Raw genomic sequence first — 21,609 nt, 5'->3', positions numbered from 1 at the left:
AGAAATCTCTCAGCCAGAACATGCAATATCATGCTTAGGTAACTAGCGAAACTAGCAAGCTAACTTCCGCTAGCTTCCTGCTAACTTCTAACTCCGTTAAATGTAATAACTTTTGTTTTCATGGATGCCTGGAAGTTAAACTTTATAGTTACACCTGGTAAAGCAGCAATGCTGATCGTTTTATTAACTTGTGTTGTCCTCGGGATTCCCATATACTTGTTTGCCATTCACCTAGGGGTCATTTTTGACCCGAGGACAACACAAGGGTTAACTCTCAGTGATGCTGCAGTGTTGTTTGACCTGTTTGTTTGACCGGAGCTGTAGGAGAAACACAAGTTAACTCAGAGACACAGACTGATGCGACAAAACCAGTAAGTAGGTGTACAGCGTACACTGTAGTGTGTAGCACCCAGGAGTATCAGCTTATTATGTACACGTTGGTAAGTTGTCTTGTTGCAACTGACGAACTGAAACAAACGAGCGTGCTGTGTGTGCAACAGCGCGACAAACATTACCTGTCCTTTTATTAACTGCACAAGTAGTGCTGGTCATAGCTGCTGGCTACCTGTGTAAGGCTGTCATGGGTCTGTAGCTCTGTCACCGTTTTAGGGAACATATTTAGTTTTAAAGTAAGTTTCCGGGCTTTTCCTGCCTTTCTGGAGGGATTATATTTCACTAAAAACGATCTAATATGCATGTCCACATAATTATGCATTATTATAATTATAATATATTAGAAAACACACGCTGTATTTTAAAGAACATACATTAAGAAGCAGATTATATTAGATTTATATTTTAAATAAGACAAAAGTTGGATTTTACAGCAGTAAAATGATTGTATCTCTACAGTTTAAAAATGTAATAAGCTTTGCCCTGCACAGAGTGGATAGTGAAACAAATGGAATCATCATAAATACATTATTTCATATTTATTACTTCCCCCTCCTCTTTGCTTTATTATTGTAGCTCTAGTAATGAATAATAATGTAAGGATTCTGGATCAGCACCATGATGCCCATAGTATATACAGTATTCTGAAGAAGGTGTTTTATGTATATGGATTATTTTAAATTATTACTCAGGATATAACATTGTCCAGACATGGCTGGTAAGGACATGAGGAGGAAACAGTAGGAGCTGTGTGAGGCTACTAAAGGCAGGGCTATAACATTTTTCTCTCATCATTTTATTATAGATTAAGTGCAAGAGTTGTTTGGTGTGGATAATTAAATGATAGTTTATTGCAATAGCAAGTTGTGCCTTGTTCTCAGAAAGACAGCAAGTGGAGAGTGATATATGAAATGATGGGATGGAAGGAAGAAGAGAAGCAAAGAGTGATTCACAGGCAGAGCCTAAGCGCTGTCACCAGTCTTTGCATTTAGTTATTATCTCATGACACTTGTTTAATCAGCTGCCATCTCTCCTGTGGACTTTTTACTGTCTACAGTCTCAGATCAACACAGCCCTGCCCTCCAGCACTATCAGCAGCAACCCCTCAACAGCAACATTGTACCCATCAGGTAAAACATTGGCTACGTTTGCTTTGCCTTGTTGCCCATATTAGATTCTTGATGAACGTTTGTTGTTGTTATTCAGCCTGGCTCAATGTGCCCCTTTTTAGCTTTAAGCACCCGCCCCTTTAAACCTCTCTGCACGGCCCTGTTGTTGCCTAACATTATACAGGTATTACCGTGAACGGTATATTATGGCCCAGCCCTACTTCCTAGTTAAATTTACCCTTTTTAATTTTTCATATTTATTTCCTATCTTATTCATAGCCTTTCCTTTTTTTTGTTTTCTTTAGGTCACGAGCAGTTGTCCAAGCATTTCACTACATATCGTACTGTGTATGACTGTGTACGTGACAAATAAAATTTGAATTTGAAATTGTTTCTGTATGACTCTTAGTCTGTCACACGGTTGTGCAGGACTTTTGGCTGACGTTTCTTTACATCGTTTCGTCAGTTCATTGAGGTTTGTGGTATTTGTTTATGTAAAGCCCTCTTAAGTTCCCAGCACTGTTTTTCAGGTTGAGGTGTGGACTGTGACCTGGTCATTGCAACACCTTGATTCTGTTGTAGCTCTGCTGATGTGCTTGGGATCTTTGTCCTGCTGCATTACCAAAACTCAGTTTTGACTGTAGTGTACTTGGTATACAAGGGACTTCATGGAAAACTCAATGACTGCAAGGGCCCAGGTTCTGTAGCTGCAAGACAAGCTCAAATCATCACCCCTTCACCACCATGCTAACAGCTGGTATGCGGTGTTTGTGCTGTTATGCTTTGCAAATTTGCTACTAAACTTGCAGCCATGCTGTCATGCTGTTTTTAGAGAGCAGAGACTTTCTCCTTGCAACCCTTCTAAACAAGCCACACTTATTCAAACCTTTTCTAGTTGTCATGGCCTTTAACATGTAACTTGCTAACTGAGGCCTGTAGAGTCGGAGATGTAGCTTCTGGATTTTTGAGCTTTTTCTGAGCACTGCACAGTTTGACCCTGGGGTGAATTTTCTGGGTCATCCATTCCTGGGAACATTATGACATTGTGTTAACAAACACCTGAATACTCCAGACCAGCAAACTGACAAAATGTTTGCTTTTATAGAGCTGCTCACATATGCTGATGAGCAATTATTCAAATGCAGTGGATTAGCAGCATCTGGCTGTTAATCACCTTCTAATTTGCATTGAAGCAATAAAGGTGCTTTCTGAATAATATGAGCTGTCTGGTGTGGTATTCATATTTAAAGTGAATAATCAGAATAAGATTACTTAATAATCCCTAAGGAAATTATGTGGATGTGTGTGTGTGTGTGTATATGTATATATATATATGTATATGTGTATATATATATATATATATATATATATATATATATATATATATATATATATGAGAGAGAGAGAGAGACAAATCACGCAATTCTAAATATCAAGAGGTGAGGGGGAAATGTGTGTGACTGACATTTAACTCTAACTTGTGAATTTTGTCATTTGTTATTTTACTGTAGAACATGTGCCAGCGGGTATAACTGTATTAGATGGAGGAGTTGTGCAGGAATGATTTCCTGTGTTGCTCAGTGGTGCATTTGGGTAATCTCAGTCTCTCACTGAATGTGCTTCTTTTCTTGGACGACATCTGCCTCTCAGACACCCTGAAGGAGCCCATCTCCATCTCCACTCATTACTGGCCTTGTAGATCAGTTTGAGTCTGTTGGCACCTGTGACCGTCAACCTGTTGCCCCAGCATGCAACAGCATAGAGGATGGCACTGGCCACAACAGATTTGGAAAAAATCCTGAGCATTGTCCTCAGAAAATAGAGACGACTCTGGCCCTTCCTGTAGAGTGCAGCTGTGTTCTTAACCCAGTCCAGTTTATTATGCATGTATACTCCAAGTCCAGTTAAAAGCATCAGCAACTTAAACATAGTTTTGAAATATACAATTTATATTTTTCAATTCATATTAAAATTGACTGATTAAAAACGTTTTTTATAGAGATTAAAAAACATTCCTGCTTAGATTTAGTCACAATGAAATGATGACTGTAAAGTTTTAAAAGTGAAATATATAAAGGTAAACTCAAAAGTTGTCAAAAACAGCCATTTATAACCTTGACTTCAGAGTTTTACATGACACAAAGTGTTACATTATAACATGTAGTTAGTGTGATAACATCTAGAGTTATTGCATTCATAGAAGTTTCTTCTGCTCTCAGAACAGATTCAGTTGTTCACAGTTTCAGGTCACGGTGCATTACCAAGCTGCAAACACTCACAAGGTGTTGAGTTGTGGTCACGAAAAGAACAAAGTGTTTAAAGACACTGATGCAGTGTCATCAGACTGTTGACAAACCCTCAGTCTAACCACAGTGTGACAGCACGGCTTTGCTGAAAGTCACGTTTTGCATTGCTTCTCATGAAGTGTTTTCTGCTCTTTATTTCACTTGACTTGAATATATTTACTTGAACAAACCTCTGATGTGTAAATCAGATCCAACTGAATGTCATCAGAACATATAATAATTTTTTTTCTTTTGGTAATAAGTCAAGAATGAGGATTTTGAGTATCGTTGAATATAAAAGTTTTCCATCTCAGGCGGTCAGTTTCTATGTTGGATTGTAAACTCACTTTAGTCCTCCCCCTTCATTATTCATCCATGATCACTGATGAGAAGTTATTAGGCATTAGCCAAGTCAATTTAAGACATTGTACAAGTTCATATTAAAAGATTTTAATGTGTGTATACTTTTTAATGTTTCACCATGAGATTGAAGCCCATAATAAGTCATATGAAAATGACAGCATTACCTTCACCTTGAGCAATGCGAGAAAATTGTTTGCTCTGTTTTTTGTAAATATGGGCTTTAGGTGGACACTGTGCCTTCTCCATGGTTGACAAGTTACTCAGTACTGTGCCGAGAAATTCCTCTTTCTGTAGAATACTACAGAGTGCTTTTTTGATTCATAGAATCAGTAAGTTCTGTATTTCATGCTAAATTTGTTCTTATATATATATATTATTTTTTTGGCAGACAGCTTGTTTATGCTGCCTCATTTTAAAGTATGATCTGTTTTATTGGAGTCCAGCAGAGGGCAGTGTTTCACTGTCAATAGATGAATGTCTGAAGCTTTGTTTGTGTCTTCAGATTGGATTAGGTTGTAATTTATGTTGTCTGTGCGATACTAAAATTATAACGTCGTGGTAGACCTGATCTCTGATAACAACGAGGCGGCCTACCTGAAGGAGATTAGGAATCTGGAGAACTGGTGCCAGAGGAACAACCTCCTTCAGTAAGACAAAGGAGCTGATAGTGGACTTCAGCACTAAGCAGGAGAGGAACTACCAGACCCCCGTCATCAACGAGTGCCCAGTGGAGAGAGTGGACAGCTTCAAATACCTCGGAGTTCACATCACGCAGGACCTGTCATGGTCCTGTCACATCAACACCGTGGTGAAAAAGGCCCGACAGCGTCTCTACCACCTCAGACGCTTGAGAGACTTCCACCATCCACTCCGAGCTCCCTGAGCTGCACTCGATCTACAGCAGGCGGTGCTGGACCAAGGCCAGGAAGATCGTGAAGGACCTCAGCCATCCCAACAACAGACTGTTCTCTCTGCTGAGGTCAGGAAAGCGATTCCGCTCCCTGAAGACCAACACAGAGAGACTGAGGAGGAGCTTCTTCCCGCAGGCGATACGGTCTCTCAATCACACCACCACACAGTACTGACCCACACATATGGTTCTTACACACACTGGACCTTCTGGACATTGTTTCACTTCATCACTTAAATCACTTTAAGCATATTTGCACTGCACAAGACATAATGTGGATTGCACAACACTGGACATTATATTTCTTCATTTCCAGTTAATACTTGTACAGCTGCTGTTATTGTGTATATATATGTTTATATTTCTCATACATTCTTATATAGTTCTATATTGTGTATTGTGTATTTTGTTGTACAGTTATTTTATTTTCAACTTTAATTTTTATATTTTATTTGATTTTATTCCTTCCTAGTTAAATTTACCCTTTTTAATTTTCATATTTATTTCCTATCTTATTCATAGCCTTTCCTTTTTTTGTTTTCTTTAGGTCACGAGCAGTTGTGTAAGCATTTCACTGCATATCGTACTGTGTATGACTGTGTACGTGACAAATAAAAAATTTGAATTTGAATTTAATGGGATGTTGAAGCTCTTCTAAATCCTCACCAGGTTTTGCTCAAATGCTACTGATATAAACTCACAATATATCGGCAGTAAATAATAGAGAGGAGAAAGGAGGAAACAAAAGTCAATTACAAAGTTAATGGGGCTGCTTGGAGCCATATCAACAGTTTAAATGATAAAGTTACAGATATCAGGGGGAGAAAATAAAATAACAGCTGTGGCTCATCAATAAGGCTCTGCAAAATAGAAAACAGGAGGGAGACTATGAAATATTTTGGGTGCAGTGTATTTTTTGCATACAGGTATAACAGAATAACTTTAGTGTTTTCTTTTGTTTTTTTTTTACTTGAATATTAACTTATACAAAAAGCAGTAAGATATTAAAAAAACAGTTTTATTGATTAAAAAACACACTATATCGGATTCATATCGGTATCTGCAGATATCCAAATTTATGATATCGGTATCAGACATAAAAAAGTGGTATCGTGCCATCTCTAGTTTGTAGACTTTCTGCCCAGTTTAACCCATTTAGCAGAAGTCAGCCTGTTTAAGGCTCTGATATCTATTCTGTATGACTTCAAGCATTTATGACATGGTCTGATTTTCTCACCCAATAAAGGAATATTTCATATATCAGTCTACTCTTCATTTTATCAGAAACAGTTATCACAGCTCGTAAATTGTCTTTTTACACATGTTTGTAAGAACTGAGCCACATTTACTAATGCCAACATAATAAAGGAGCAATATTTGTCTCATATATAATACATCTATATATACACTGTCAAAGATACTTGTCTTTGAGTGAAGATTTAAGGTGATAGGAAATATAAATAACTGCAACTTGAATCTTTGACCCCGAGTTCAAGTTCAATGCTGTAATAACTAATAATGATTAATATAATAACTATAATATTGGCCATATTATATTTACATTACCAAAGTGAGTTGACTTTAGTACAGAGGTAGGCAACTCCAGGCCTCGAGTTGGCAACTAGACAAATGCGATTGCATTTGTCCCTAACCATCAGGAACCCTCACGTTATTTTTTATGGAGTGGAAAAAAGTTAGCATTTATCCTCCAGCTTCACTGTTTATGTTATGCTAACATAGCTGTGTCACTAGCAATCAGGTAGCACATCATTATATACCAGCTAGCCCAACTTCAGTACCAAGAGTCACTGGTGTTTTTTTGTTTTCTGTCTTCGTTTATGTTGGAAGTGATAGCAGAGCTGTACGTTTGAATTTTTTCAGAAATCTCTCAGTCAGAAAATGCTTATGTTTAGATGGAAACTAGTGAGCTAACTTCCTGCTAACTTCTAACTCCATTAAATTTAATAAATTCTGTTTTCATGGATGTCTGGATGTTAAACTTAATTGTTACACCTGGTAAAGCAGTAACGCTGATAATTTTATTAAAGATGAAAGAATTTAGACCGTTTTTAACTCTCAGTGATGCTGCAGTGTTAATTTGACTTTGGGACCTGCAGCGGACCAAGTTTTGGACCCAGATTACTCTGTGAGGCTCATGACTACGATAACCTAATGCTCCGACAATCCATCAAGCAGTGCGACGTCGTAGCTTACCAAAGTTGTAGTGCAACATTTTTTGACAGATTTCTGAGCACTGTGTACCACATAAAATCAGTTTGAGGTCAGTAACCACAATCAGAATTCATACATAAGGCGCACTATTGATTTATTTAGAAAATTAAAGGATTTTTAGAGCGCCTTGTAATGCTGAACATACAGTACTCTGACATACAGAGTGGAGGAGCCAGGAAGTGAAGCAGCAACCTTTGTAAAAAACCTGATTTGTAAACGACCCGCTCTGCCTCCTGAGCCTGAGTTTTATTCATCAGCAACAAAATACTAGAACAAATGGTTCAGAAGCAGCAAATAGTTTTTATTGTGTTTGCTTTTTTGTGCTGTGTTTGTTTATTGTAATTGAGGACAAAATAAGTACGTAGTGGATTCTAATTATACAAGAACCACTGAAACTGCAATTTGTCAATACAACAAAAAAATCCTATAAAATATAAAAACACACAGGGCACTGAGCAAAGACACGTCAACTTGTGAGTCTTGATGTTTGAAGTGTTCAAAGAAATTTTTTTTACACATTTACTCTGTGATCAGACAATAAATCATTTATTAGAAGCAAGCTGGATCCCAGAGTTACCAAAATCACCTTTCACATCATTTTAATACGTAACTGTACATCTGTATTCTGCAATCATTGCTATTAATATATCAGTATCGATGATAAAAGAACCAAATAACAAAATTTTACTTCTTTGTTTGTTTTTTCTTATCAGTAACATTTAATACAGTTTTTTTCTACCTGCATTTGTAGTAAAAAATCGTTTAACTGTTTTTCATACAATATGAGTGGAAATGCAAGTTGAACACTTGCAAAACATGTATGCACTTAAAAGACAGGTAAAAACTTATGATATGGAAGATGTTTCCAGTCACTTCTAGTCAGAGCTGATGCTAAATGTTGCTCTTTTGTTATCTCAGAAATGTATATTTGTGGGTACAGATTTAGAGTCCATGGAAATTTTTCCTATAGTTGCGTTATTGGATTCAAAAGTCTGTATGTTCTTTACATAGTGCACAGGTAACCTTCCTTCACATCGGACTACAACACTCACGTTACTGTGAAGTCTGCCATTATACTGACAGTTTAGTTTCCTGGCTCCATTATTTAGTTTACATATAACAATACTAAACTTTGCTCTACTCTTTGTAAAGATAGTATTCTTATAAGGTGATCCTTTGCCATTACAAATGTCTTTGACCTGTTTGTTATTACTAAGGATGAACGTGTTTGTGTACTTACAACCGTGGTTAACATCGTAGATCCACTTTTTTATAATTTCTGTATCACATTTTTCCACAGTCATATTAGCATCTACATGTTTTCATATAAACTCTTCATAACGGGTTTCTTGCTGCAGCCATTTGAGTTGGCGATTAGCTAGTTTTGAGCATCCAGTGTCAAAGAGCAGCACAAGCAGCAAACAGGAAAACAGGATCCTCATTGTTTCCTGGAGAAAGAAATACAGGAACATTTTCCAGAATAAGAATTTAAGGCAGCAAAAATATTGTCACTGGTGGAAATAATCATTTGATCTCCTGCTTAATTTGTAATTTTGCTCCCTTACAAAGAAATGAACAGTCTCTAAAATTCATGGTAGTTTGATTTTAATGGAGAAAGACAGAACAACCAAAATCCAGGAGAAAAAAACATTACATGAAAGTTTTTAATTGATTTGCATGTTATTGATTGAACTATTTGATCCCCTATAACCAAACCAGAATTCTTGCACACAGATTGGATTACAATTAATCAGCTACAGATGCTCCTGATCTCAGTTTATTTTGTGTGAAAGGCACACCTGTCCACAGTATCAGTTTCTTCCACTCCAACTTCTGCACCATCATGGCGAGACCAAAGAGCACTCAAAGGACTTTTTACTGAGGTCTACAGGGACAATACAAGATCATCGACCGTCTTCAGGTCTACAGTCCCCCTGCAACATCTTCCTTTGTTGTGGTGTTCGTGTCGCATATGAACGACATCACAGACATTTGGCCACTTTGCTGTAATGACCCCACACACATTAGGTGGTACTTGATTGCAATGGAAAACAAGGTGAGTCAGATCAAGCTGATCTGAGTATGTACTAATGGAGGACTATAAGGTCACAGAGTGGTTTAGTCAGTCTCCAGGCCTCACAGTCACACAGTCAAGAAACTTAAAGGATTTAGAGAGTTTCTGTAAAGAGGAGTGGCCTAAGATCTGTAAACCAAGAGACGTGAGTACTTTTTTTATGACCATCTCTTGGCCAGACAAAATATGTAAACATATTCGGTGACCCTTTAAAGTCACATACTGAGACCAAAACCACGACTCCGTTTTTCTCTTCCCTCTTGCTTCCTACATTTTAAGAGCCACTTTTCACTGATTTACGACCATCACGTAATTTTTCGCAGCTCTCGAAACTTCTACTTTGAAACTGAAACAGCTGTGTTAGCACTGATATTTATAATGAATGTGATCATAAATAGACAACACTTTTGCTAAATGTAATTACTATATTAGAAATTTATCAAGATTGAATTCACACTTTTCCAAATGAGGATATATACCTTATTTTTTACCTTACTGATCAGTGTTTGGTTGGTTAACTGCAGGTGTTCGGGCACAAGTCCGTCGTCTGGAAGAGCAGGTGGTGAAGATGACTTCAGTGAATCAAATGCCCTGAAAGTGGAATTAAAGTTCAACTTGATTTGTACATGAATGAATGAAGACAGGCATCTGTCTCGACATGCAGTAATTGCATTACTTATGCATGATTTGCATGCTCACAGAACCCAGATGATGACAGCATGTTTTGAAGCCCATGTCTGAATGTGAGTATAAGTGTGTCAGGAGAGTAAGTTTCTTTCTTGGAAGTATCAAAAGCCAACGAGTTCTTACTGAATGAGAAGTGAAGCCTGGAGATGAGCAGAGATCAAGTCAAGTGCAGTTCAGACTCGCTGTTATTAAATTCTACCTGAGTCAGGTTACAGTTCACCTCAGTCACAGAAGAATAACATTTGGCTCTGGAGCTTCAGTTTTTATACATTGCTGTAGCAACCGCCTTAGCAGCCATTTACATCAATACCTACATCACTAGCCCAGCAGTTCTAAGAAACGTCTCTGTTTGTGGTTCAAAAACCTAATGTGACACCAATGACCACAACAGCCTGCAGCTGCAGGTTGTCATTCACACCTGGCTTAATGGTAAAGAGGCCATATTTGCAGGCAGCTGTTTGAATTATTTTTATTTGGCTTAGTTTTTGTTAACTTTGGTGTAATATGTCATGTGTTGTTGTTCAGCTGAAGTCTTCTTCCACACAACATGATGAGTGCCGCCTGCTGCAATCAGAGACAATGTAAAATGCAGCACTGTTAAAACAATAAGATTAACGTTGCATTAAAACAAACATTTTAGCACATAGGGAGGATTAAACAGATTAAATTGAGTTAATTATTTATAAGGCAGTTGCTACACATTAGAGCTCTGAAACGTCAGATTGGACACATTCAAATGTTAAAAGCTTACTCTCTCACAGACTAACAGAAGAGACGTGGAATCACTTTAGTTTGTCTCCAGATACAGTCTGTGCCTCATTCAGTGGAATGGTGCAAAGTTTAAGAGTAAAGACAAAATATAAAAAGAGAATTCAGATATGGCTCCAGTCTGGGACAGATTGGGTCTAAAGCACAAGTTACCATGGCAATATACCCCAGTAAAAAGCAAATCACCTTTGTAGGATATAAAACCCAGAGCTAACCCTAAAGTTACCTTGTTAAGACAAAATTGTGCTTCATTTTCGTGACTATTTACATTGTAGATTCTCACTGAAGGTATCAGAACTATGAATGACACATATATGGAATGATGTAGCAAACCAAAATGTTAAAAATAACTCAAAACATGTTATATGTTAGATTCTTCAAAACAGCCACCACTTTGTTGTGATTATTGCTTGCACACTCTTGATCTTCATGAGGTCGTCACCTGAAATGGTTTTCCAAGAGTCTTGATGGAGTTTCCAGAGGTACTGAGCGCTTGTTGACTCTATTGCTTTCACTCTGCGGTCCATCTCATCCCAAACCATCTCAATATGGTTTAGGTCAGGTGACTGTGGAGGCCGGGCCATCTGCCACAGCACTCCAGCACTCTCCTTCTTGGTCAGATAGCTCCTACACAGCCTGGCGGTGTCTTTGGGGTCATCGTCCTGTTGGGGAAAAAAAAAAGACGGTGGTCCAACTAAATGCAAACTGGTTAGGATGGCATGTTGCTGCAGGATGCTGTGGTAGCCATGCTGGTTCGGTGTGCCTTCAGTTTTGAATAAATCCACAACAGTGTCACCAGCAAAGCACCCCCACACCATCACACCTCCTCCATGCTTCATGGTGGGAACCATGCATGTAGAGACCATCAGTTCACCTTGTTTGTATCACACAAAGACATGGCAGGTGGAATCAAAAGATCTCAAATTTGGACCCATCAGACCAAAGCATGGATTTCTACCGGTCTAATGTCCATTCCTTGTGTTTCTTGGCCCAAACAAATCTCTTCTGCTTGTTGATCTTCCTTAGTAGTGTTTTTCTTAGCTATTTGGCCATAAAGGCCTGATTCACACAGTCTCCTCTGAACAGTTGATGTAGAGATGTGGTCTGCTAGTAGTTTATTTGGTCAGATGAACACACTGCTTCTGAGTCCTCTATCTTAATGTTTATTCCCTGTTCACTTTTCTTAGGTGGAGAATGTTTGTCCTACCAGCTTCTTGGTTTTCCCAGTGCTAATCTGGAGGTGGAGCTGCTGGCACCAGTCATCAAAGTCCTCAGTCAGTCTTCTGTACTTCCTGTCGTCCCCATTTACCAGTAATTACTGAATGATCAAATAACTTTTCCAGGAATCATTTATCAAAAGTGTAGGAGAAGTCTATTGTTTATATTGTGATAGAAATGGAGTCAGGACTGTTCCCTGTGACGTACCTATACTGCAAAATTCCCATTCAGACACATAATTATGAGCACTTGTGTATTGAGGATGGTTGGTAATAGTGATGGGATTTCCGGCTCTTTTTAGAGAACCGGCTCTTTTGGCTCCCAACTGGCTCTTCAGGTTGTTTTGTTGCTTTAATTTATTTATTATTAACAACAATATAAAATTATGCACAAAAGGAATTACTAATGTAAAAAAAAGTAGTTTTATTTATATATGTTTATATATAAATATTTACGGTGGCCCCTAGAGACAAAGCACGTACAAACTTGTTACTACCACACACCAAATCTGGTCGTTGGTACTTGCTGGCTTGTGTAGCCACTAGGTAACAAAAGCTCAACACTGCGCCCAGCATGCTGGAGCACTTCTGTTGTGTTTTGTACGTGCTTCGGAGTTTGTACGTGCTTTGTCTCTAGGGTCTAGGGGTCACCGTAAATATACTTTTATTTATTCACTTCACATAAAATGTAATAAATAAATCATATAATACAAAAACCAACTTTTCACAGTTCAACTTTTAACTATTTAAATTTTCAGCTTTTTCCTTTTAAACAAATTTAAAGTGAAACAACACAAACACTGCAAACCACAACACAATTAAATATAATTAAATATGAAAACAAAAGAAGATGCACATTCTCTATCATATGGGCCTGCATGAATAAACTTTCTGAATCCTTTATCATCTGCAACTGAAAATAGTTGTGGATGAATTACTATACCTTTCTAATGTGACGCTGTTGTCCCTGGCTCTCTCTCTCTTCCTCCCGCTCTGTTCCTGTGCTACTGAGTGTAACTACCGCCCCTCCCCCCTCATCCCAGCGCAAAGCACAAGGCTCACGTGGGAAGCGAAGTGGAAAAAAGTACGAGAGAGAGGGTGAGAGAAAGAAAAGAAACATGGCTCCCATAAGGAGCCGGCTCGCGTCTGTTCACACTCAAAGATCCGGTCCTAACAGCCGTTTCGTTCACGAACGACTCATCACTAGTTGGTAAGACTCACCAGGATCCATGTGGTGATGGTCCACACCCGTGTAACCCAGCCTGTCCTTCAGGATTGTTGGCATAATGGTGTTAAAGCACTGGAGAAATCAAAGGACATGATTCTCACAGTGCTCCAAACAATTTCCAGGCGAGGGATTGATGTCAGAGGTGGATGAGAGCATCATACCGTAATGTTGGTGTAGTAGGTGAACTGAAAGGGGTTCAGCAGTGAGCTCACCTGGGGCCGAAGATCAGCAAGGACCAGCTCTCAAGGGTCTCCATCAGGTGTGATGTCAGAGCCTCCAGCATCTAGCTGTTGTTCATTTACATCTGCCTAATTGACTGGACAACATGTAGTCTTAATTCAAATTCCGCTGCACTGTTAAGAAAATCATAACTTAATCCTCATAGCACAGTCACAAGAAAACAAACAAACATACAGTCATGTGAAAAAGAGTGTTTTCATAGAAATCTATAGCATACTCTGAAAAACTAAGAACACTCCAGGATTCAGTCATTTATAGAGCCACCTTTTAGCAGCAACAGCGTCACCAAATTGTTTCTGTAATGACTATCAGTGTTTCACAGGACGTTTAGCACACTCTTCTTTACAGTGTTTTCTTCAGATCATTGAAGTTTGTGACATTTGTTTAAGTACAGCTATCTTAAGTTCCCTGCACTGAAATTTTGGGTTGAGGTCTGGACTGTGAGCGGGTATTGCAACACCTTGAATCTTGTCTTTTTCAGTCATTCTGGGAACGTTACCCTGCTGTGTGACCCAAACACATTTTTGACTATAGAGTACTTGGTAAACAGGGGAGTTCATGGAAAACTCAATGGACTGCAAGGGCCCAGGTTCTGTAGCTGCAAAACAAGCTCAAATCATCACCCCTTCACCACGTGTTACAGCTGGTATGAGGTGTTTGTGCTGGTATTCTTTGCAACTTTGTTGACAAATTTGCAGCCATCCGTCATGCTCTTTTAGAGAGGACAGACTGCTCCTTGCAACCCTTCCAACAAGCCGCACTTATTCAACTCTTTTTCTAATTGTATTGTCCATGGACTTTAACATTTAACATGCTAACTGAGGCCTGTAGAGTCGGAGAGGTAGCTCCTGTATTTTTGAGCTTTTTCTGACCACTGCACAGTTTGACCCTGGGGTGAATTTGCTGGGAAGATTATGAACATTGTGATTATGACACATAGCTGAATACTCCAGACCAGCAAACTGCCAAAAATGTATGATTTCATAGAGGTGCGCTCACTTGCTGGTAAAAAACAATTTGGTGAATTGGCAGTGAAGTTGGTTAGAAGTAATAAAGGGGGAACATATTACCCTCGAGAGTCTACAGACAAGCTGGAGCATCCAAATCACATGATCAAGTTAAGATTACTTCGAACATTCACTGAGTCTAGTGTTCAATTTGGGTAAGAAGTGCAGACTTAAAACTACATGAAAGTGTTTAAATTGTGCTGATGGATCAAGTAAAACCAGAGTTGTGAAAGATAATGTAGCCCATGCATTTTCCCAAATACTGTCATCAGCTTGAGTGCAGGAAGAATAATAAAAACTGTTTTTATATCTAAGGATAGAAAAAACCCCAAAAACTTTGAAATAAAACATGACTCTTCCTATTGGGAAAAATGCAGCATGTCAGGCATTCACAAAATTATATGCCAGAGTGTGGCATTTGGTTGCTGAGGAAAGGGGAAGTTATTGGAGTGGAGGCAAATATATGCTGCGGGCTGTGCTAAAAAAAAAAAAAAGACACCAAACAAGGCAAGATAAGCAGTTTGTAAAAGTGAAATATATAAATAAACTCTAAAGTAATCAAAAACTGCCATTTATAACCTTGACTTCGGAGTTTTAAATTACACAAAGATTGCATTATAACATATGGTATTTAGCGTGATAACATCTAGAGTGTATTGCATTCATAGAAGTTTCTTCTGCTCTCAGAATATATTCAGTTGTTCACAGTTTTTGACACACGGTGCATTACCAGGGTGCAAGGTGTTGAGTTGTGGTCATGAAAAGAAACAAGTGGTTAGCAAAAATTCTGTGATGCATTGTCATCTGACGGTGACAAACCTCAGTCTTACCACAGTGTGACAGCACGGCTTCACGGAAAGTCACATTTTGAATTATTTTCTCATGCAGTTTTTTTCTTCTCTAAATTTCATGTTCATTTACTTGACCAAACCTCTGATGTGTAAATCAGATCCAACTGAAATGTCATCAGAACATATTTATATGTCAATAGAAAATTGTCAGTATAATCTTTTAATATATAAGTTTTGCAAATGGTAGTGATAGGATGTGCGATCCTTAATAGTCTGCAAAGGCTTTGTGTGCATTCCAGAGTGCTCTGGCATTCACACCACATCCTGGGAGCATGGGAAAGGTTGTACCTTCTTTTATTGTTTTACGGTAGGATAAACGTAGCTATGTCAGTTTGAGTCTAAGCGCCTTTTTTACTTATAGATGAACTGTTGGATTTTCCAGACCAGCAGGTTAAGGGAAGTCATTTATGGGGTCACACTCTGACACACACACACACACACACACACACGCACACGCACACACGCGCACACGCACGCACACGCACGCACGCACGCACGCACACACACACACACACACACACACCACACACCCACACATACATATACACTTCCACATTCCAATGTAAGGAACAAACACCCACTGATGTATAAATAAAGACCAGGGCTGTCTCAGAGTTGCGAGTCCCTGAACCTTCACTCTCGTGCGAGAGCTCAGAGCTGCCCTTGCTAAGCAACAAGTAAAACTGTGTGTTTCTCCTCCTGATTCTCAGCTGAAGAAGTGTCTTAGAATGCATCTCTTGACATTATATAATGAAATTTGTTTTCTTTTACTAATAAGTTGAGGATTTGGCGTAACATTGAATATAGAAGTTTCTATCTCTGAAGGTCAGTTGCAATTATGGGTTGTAAACTCACTTAGTAGTCCTCCTCCGTCATTATTCCATCCATGTTGTGATCAGTGCCACTGGTAGCAAAACAGCCCCGGAGCATGATCCTTCCACCACCAGGCTTAACATCTGGCACCGTGTTCTCAGATTCAAAGGATCACCTTTGATACATCAAACTACGTTGTCATTGTGGCCATATAGCTCAGTCATAGTCTAGTCTGCCCATAAAGCTTTCTTTCCAGAAGCAAATGGCTATTTGTGGTTGGGATCCTCTCAGTTCACAGTAAAAACAAATTCCCTCTGCTCTAAAGCTGGTCAAAGTGGTTTAGCAAAAATTGGGCCAAGATTGTGGGATTTTTGGCCCAATTTAAGATGAATTTTCAGTCGTGCAACCAGTTTTGGGAATCGCCCAAGTTTTCACCTTAGTCGTGTGTCATGCATCGAGTAGGTTGGGGTAACGAGAAGCAATTAACACCTCATGACCAGCTCCCGATCAGCAATCATATAATTGCGACCAGAATTTCAAACCTGTTAGAAATTCTGGTCGCCCCTCATGAGGGCATCGCACGGTTGAAGTGGTGCCACGAGCCAATTTAACACAACCTGTCACACTGCACACGCACAAACACAGAAATGGAAATGAAAAAAACAAAGTAGTATGGCAGTGCAGTGTGTGATCTGGACACAAGCGATGGAGGCCCAACTTGTAGAACGTTGGGAAGCTCGTCCCAGCTTCCAAACACGCAAATGAGAATCTGCGGATGCAAAATGTGGAACACACAAATCTAACCGGTTAACGTAAAAACATTTTAGCTGGAACACCGGAGCTGTGAGCTCGGTGCACTCTGTCAGCTGACTGTTAGCTGAGCTAGCGACATCTCCAAAAACATCAGAGCACTTTTGCAAACATGTTCTATTTTGACCAGCTAGACCAGATGGGAACTTTACGCCACTACATTCACAAAAAAATGGGTAGTACACATTCCTGTAAAATTAAAGTAACATAATTACAAGGAACATTTTTATTAATCAACTTCATGCAATATTTATTATGTTTGGTGCAGTAATTAACAGTTCATGAGCTTGTGCTATTAAGTATTAAACCAAACATGTGTAAAACTGTACACAGACAGAGACTCATATCTTTACATATTTGGCCGTGCAGACAAACAGCTTATAAATTGGTTTTTTTGCAGTCATGTTTGTGTAGCGCTTCATGTTGATGTATATATGCCATATATGGGCTCAAAGACACAAAGTTGACAGGAAATGTGGTTGCTAAGCTGCTGCTATGTGCGCTGAATCTATTTATGGCTAAGGCAGTTGTGTAGTATAAAAAGGGCTGACATGGAAATCACTGATCTTTTTTACTCTTGTCCCTTGGCTTTCTTTCGTGGTCCTTTTTGAGTGATCCTCAGCTTGACACAGGTCAGTCTTCAGACTTGTTATATTTTAACTTTGATTTTATGTCTCTTTACTTTTGCATAACCTTTTACTTGAGTGTAATAAAACTTCAGGTCACGATTAACTTTTTCATCCAAGTATTAAAAACAATTTTTATATTTAAAAAGATGTTAGTTTGTCCAATTTCTCATGAGTGCAGATGTGGTAAAACACATATTTTATCATTTAAGTACAAGTACATGTGCTTGGGTTAAAATTAGTCTAGTAAACTTTGAGATTCAACTTCTTTACTCTCAGTGAGGAAAATAAAATCTCTAAAATGTACTTGAGTACATTTTAAAGCCTTTCTACAATCTATTTTGGTGCAAAGCTAAACAAACCTCATTACTAATATAATAAAAAATATAAAGAAATTAAAACTTTATTTAAACTTAAATTATAATTATAATGAATATAATATGTTATCTTGTAATCTTCTGTAACACAAGTAGAGAAAAACAAAGTTTTAAAAAAGTTCTATTTGCTGTTGTCAACATTGTAAACAGGCCAACTGACCTCAACACCTAAATATTTGAAGTTTCTATTGTGAGCTCCAATAGATGTGGCAGACATGGCAGAAACACACCAGACAGAATAATACAGTGGAAGTAAAACCTGGAGCCAGTCAACTGGTTCAGGTGCAGCAGGTGGGCGGATCCTCCAAATTGCTCACAAGTATTTGGCTGCTTCACTTCATTTGTTCCAAAAAAACATGTCAGCTTTTAGATGCACGTTGACTGTTTACTTTCCTAACATTGCTATTTTTCATATTTTACTTGCATGTATCATATACAGTCAACTTTACATAATTTCTGTTTAAACAAATATTCATCTTCATTCAAACAGATCTTACATGCAGCTGCTGTTCATTCAACCATTTAGTTTATTAACTTATAGCAATTAATCTGACATTTCAGAGAATTTCCTTCCCTGAAGATCTCCATTGATCCCTGCGTCAGAGAGCCGACTCCCACCAAACACTGCACTGCACAACAAATCACTCTGCTAACTGAAGAAAGAGGTAAAAGTAATACATCTTTACCAGTTGTTGTTTTGGTTCATCCATCTGGGATCATCCAGTTTGTTGTATTAAATGTGTATTTTAAATGTGTTTTAATGTGTAAGCATGTTCAAATGGTAAAACGTTTCAGAAATAAAACAAACAAACTGACTACTTTACTTACTCTTATCAGTGTTCTTTTTCTGTCTTCAAAATAGAAATATGAAGCTCTCCATTTTCTTGCTGGTGGTGCTCTCTGTCACTGTGCTCTGTGTGGATTACGAACATGTTAAGAAGGTCAAAAATCAGCGTATCATCGAACCAGACACAAAAATGTCGTCTGTTTCTTCTAGCAGATCAGCACAAGAAAGTGTTGACGAACGTGTTAACAACTTCGCAAACCAGCATATCATCGACACAGAAGAGTCATGTGATAAACTAATAGAAGACCGGAAGATCAAAGATGTTAATGGTAAAGATAAAAAAATAAGAAACACCTTCATCGTTAGCACTTTTAACAAGGTCAAAGATATTTGTAAAGAAGAACAACGTGTTTATAAAAATGACAATCTTTATAGAAGCTCTGAAGAGATGGAGCTTTTGCACTGCAAACTGCAATATGACAAAAGAAAATACGAAGGCGTAAAGATAAAGAAGCATATTGAAATTGCATGTGTGACAATCGGCCGTGGTCTTCAACCTGTACACTTGCAATGCTGCTTTTAGTTTGAGAGCTGCTCTGTAACTTTGTAAAGTTTGCATAAATAATAATGGGAATATTATTATTAAGGAAATATGGAAGAATTGTTTGTAAGTGAATGTGGAATAATACCACAATCACAAGAGTTATTGAAAGAACTTTTGACTTTCTTGTCTCACTTGCATAAGTAAACATTACATTCTGACATTTTTTCTAACTGGCTGTTCATCCTGTTCTCTCAGATCACAGACATTGCTTGTCTTTCAGCATTCAATAAATAATCTACAAAAAAAACCAAGTTGCTGCTCCAGAGAATTTTTTATACTTAAAACAAAGCTCTTGTAAAACCACAAACACTCGCTGGTTTTAAAATCATTGATGAAGAGAGGAGCTACAGATTTTGTCTTAGTGCTGAGGTCTGAGTTAGTGCTGGAGTTCATCTGGACTGCATTGGATTTCTATCTGCTCCATGTGTGGGAATAAGCAGAGACAACTAACAAAGAACTTTCAGCAGTAGGGCTGGGCGATATATCGAGCTTTTAAATATATCGATATATTTTTATACGAGATATGAGATGTGACAATATCGTTTACATCAATATTGTCTATGTTATAATTATACTTGTGGAGCCCCAATTTTGTCTCTCTTTCGTCCACTTTTGTCTCTACGCAACGTTACTCGCAAGGTTACTCAGAGAGAACCCCAGTGTCTGGGGTTCTCTGTGAACCCCATTCTGTGAAATGGAGAAAGCAAGAAGAATGAGTTAAGTAAAGTTTGACTTATCTGACTCTTTTGTTTCGCATAATGCGCCTTATAATCCGGTTTTATGGTCTGGAATATGGTCCTCATATTCTTAAGAACAGATGATCTGTTTAACTGTACCTTACTTTCAGTAAGTCACTCGGTGTTGCATGTAAATTAAATTCAGACTGCTGACTCATCATCCACGTGCCCTAATCAGGTAACAGTTCAAATGGCTGCTTTGTTGAGTCCCACATATTGGGCACATTTATATATGTGTCATATTCTTAATCTGTCGCAGCAGTCACGATGCTGCTTATAAATTATATTCAGACTGATGAGTCTTCACTGATGTCCCCAAAAGAAGTAAAGCTCCAAATGTTCATGCTGTTGTTTCTTCAGTTATTACTTATATATTTTGAAATGGCCTGTAAATGGCCTGTATTTATATAGCGCTTTACTAGTCCCTAAGGACCCCAAAGCACTTTACATATCCAGTCATCCACCCATTCACACACACATTCACACACTGGTGATGGCAAGCTACATTGTAGCCACAGCCACCCTGGGGCGCACTGACAGAGGCGAGGCTGCCGGACACTGGCGCCACCGGGCCCTCTGACCACCACCAGTAGGCAACGGGTGAAGTGTCTTGCCCAAGGACACAACGACCGAGACTGTCCGAGCCTCACAGGTGTGCCACATCAGGATGCTGATCTGACATCATGAGTAGTGCACAGGTGTACCTCAGACTGCCCACAACAAAAGGCCACCCTGGAATGTGCAGTTTTTTGCGCTATTGGGGGTCTGGGGACCCAGAACCGGTCAGTATCTGGTGTGACCACCATTTGCCTCATGCAGTGCAACACATCGTCGCATGGAGTCTATCAGATTGTCAATTGTGGCCTGTGGAATGTTGGTCCACTCCACTTCAATGGCTGTGCGAGGTTGTTGGATATTCGTGGGAACTGGTACACGCTGTCGTATACGCCGGTCAAGCACATCCCGAACATGCTCAATGGGTGACATGTCCGTGAGTATGCTGGCCATGCAAGAACTGGGACATTCTCAGCTGCCATCTGCCCTGAACAATGTGAACCATGATTCATCCGTGAAGCGCACACCTCTCCAACGTGCCAGACGCCATCGAATGTGAGCATTTGCCCACACAAGTCTGTTACGGCGACGAGCTGGAGTCAGGTCAAGACTCCGATGAGGACGACGGGCATGCAGTTGAGCGTCCCTGAGACGGTTTCTGACAGTTTGTGCAGAAATTGTTTGGTTGTGCAAACCAATTGTTCAGCAGCTGTCTGGGTGGCTGGTCTCAGACGATCTTGGAGGTGAACCTGCTGGATGTGGAGGTCCTGGGCTGGTGTGGTTACACGAGGTCTGCGGTTGTGAGGCCGGTTGGATGTGCTGCCATATTCTCTGAAACGCCTGTGGAGACGGCTTATGGTTGAGAAATGAACATTCAATGCACGGGCGACAGATCTGGTTGACATTCCTGCTGTCAGCATGCCAATTGCACGCTCC

General features: G+C 39.1%; 2 long non-coding RNA genes across 2 annotated transcripts; both read right to left on the bottom strand.

The window, feature by feature from the left end:
• Positions 1-157: 157 nt before the first annotated feature.
• LOC120732167 lies at positions 158-9,870 on the bottom strand. Its single transcript, XR_005695540.1, has 4 exons — positions 9,858-9,870; positions 7,485-7,497; positions 4,131-4,133; positions 158-273 (listed from the first exon to the last, which is right to left on the bottom strand). It is a non-coding gene; the product is annotated as an uncharacterized LOC120732167 (long non-coding RNA).
• A 1,370-nt stretch (positions 9,871-11,240) lies between these two features.
• Positions 11,241-18,905, bottom strand: LOC120732206. The gene is made up of 3 exons (XR_005695552.1): positions 18,819-18,905; positions 13,260-13,582; positions 11,241-11,483 (listed from the first exon to the last, which is right to left on the bottom strand). It is a non-coding gene; the product is annotated as an uncharacterized LOC120732206 (long non-coding RNA).
• Between the last annotated feature and the right edge of the window lie 2,704 nt (positions 18,906-21,609).

Source organism: Simochromis diagramma, unplaced genomic scaffold (genome assembly GCF_900408965.1).
Source record: "Simochromis diagramma unplaced genomic scaffold, fSimDia1.1 OVJJ01000339.1, whole genome shotgun sequence".
Lineage (NCBI taxonomy): Eukaryota > Metazoa > Chordata > Actinopteri > Cichliformes > Cichlidae > Simochromis > Simochromis diagramma.
The sequence above is the reverse complement of the archived record's forward strand: the minus strand, read 5'-3'. Positions and strand labels throughout refer to the sequence as shown.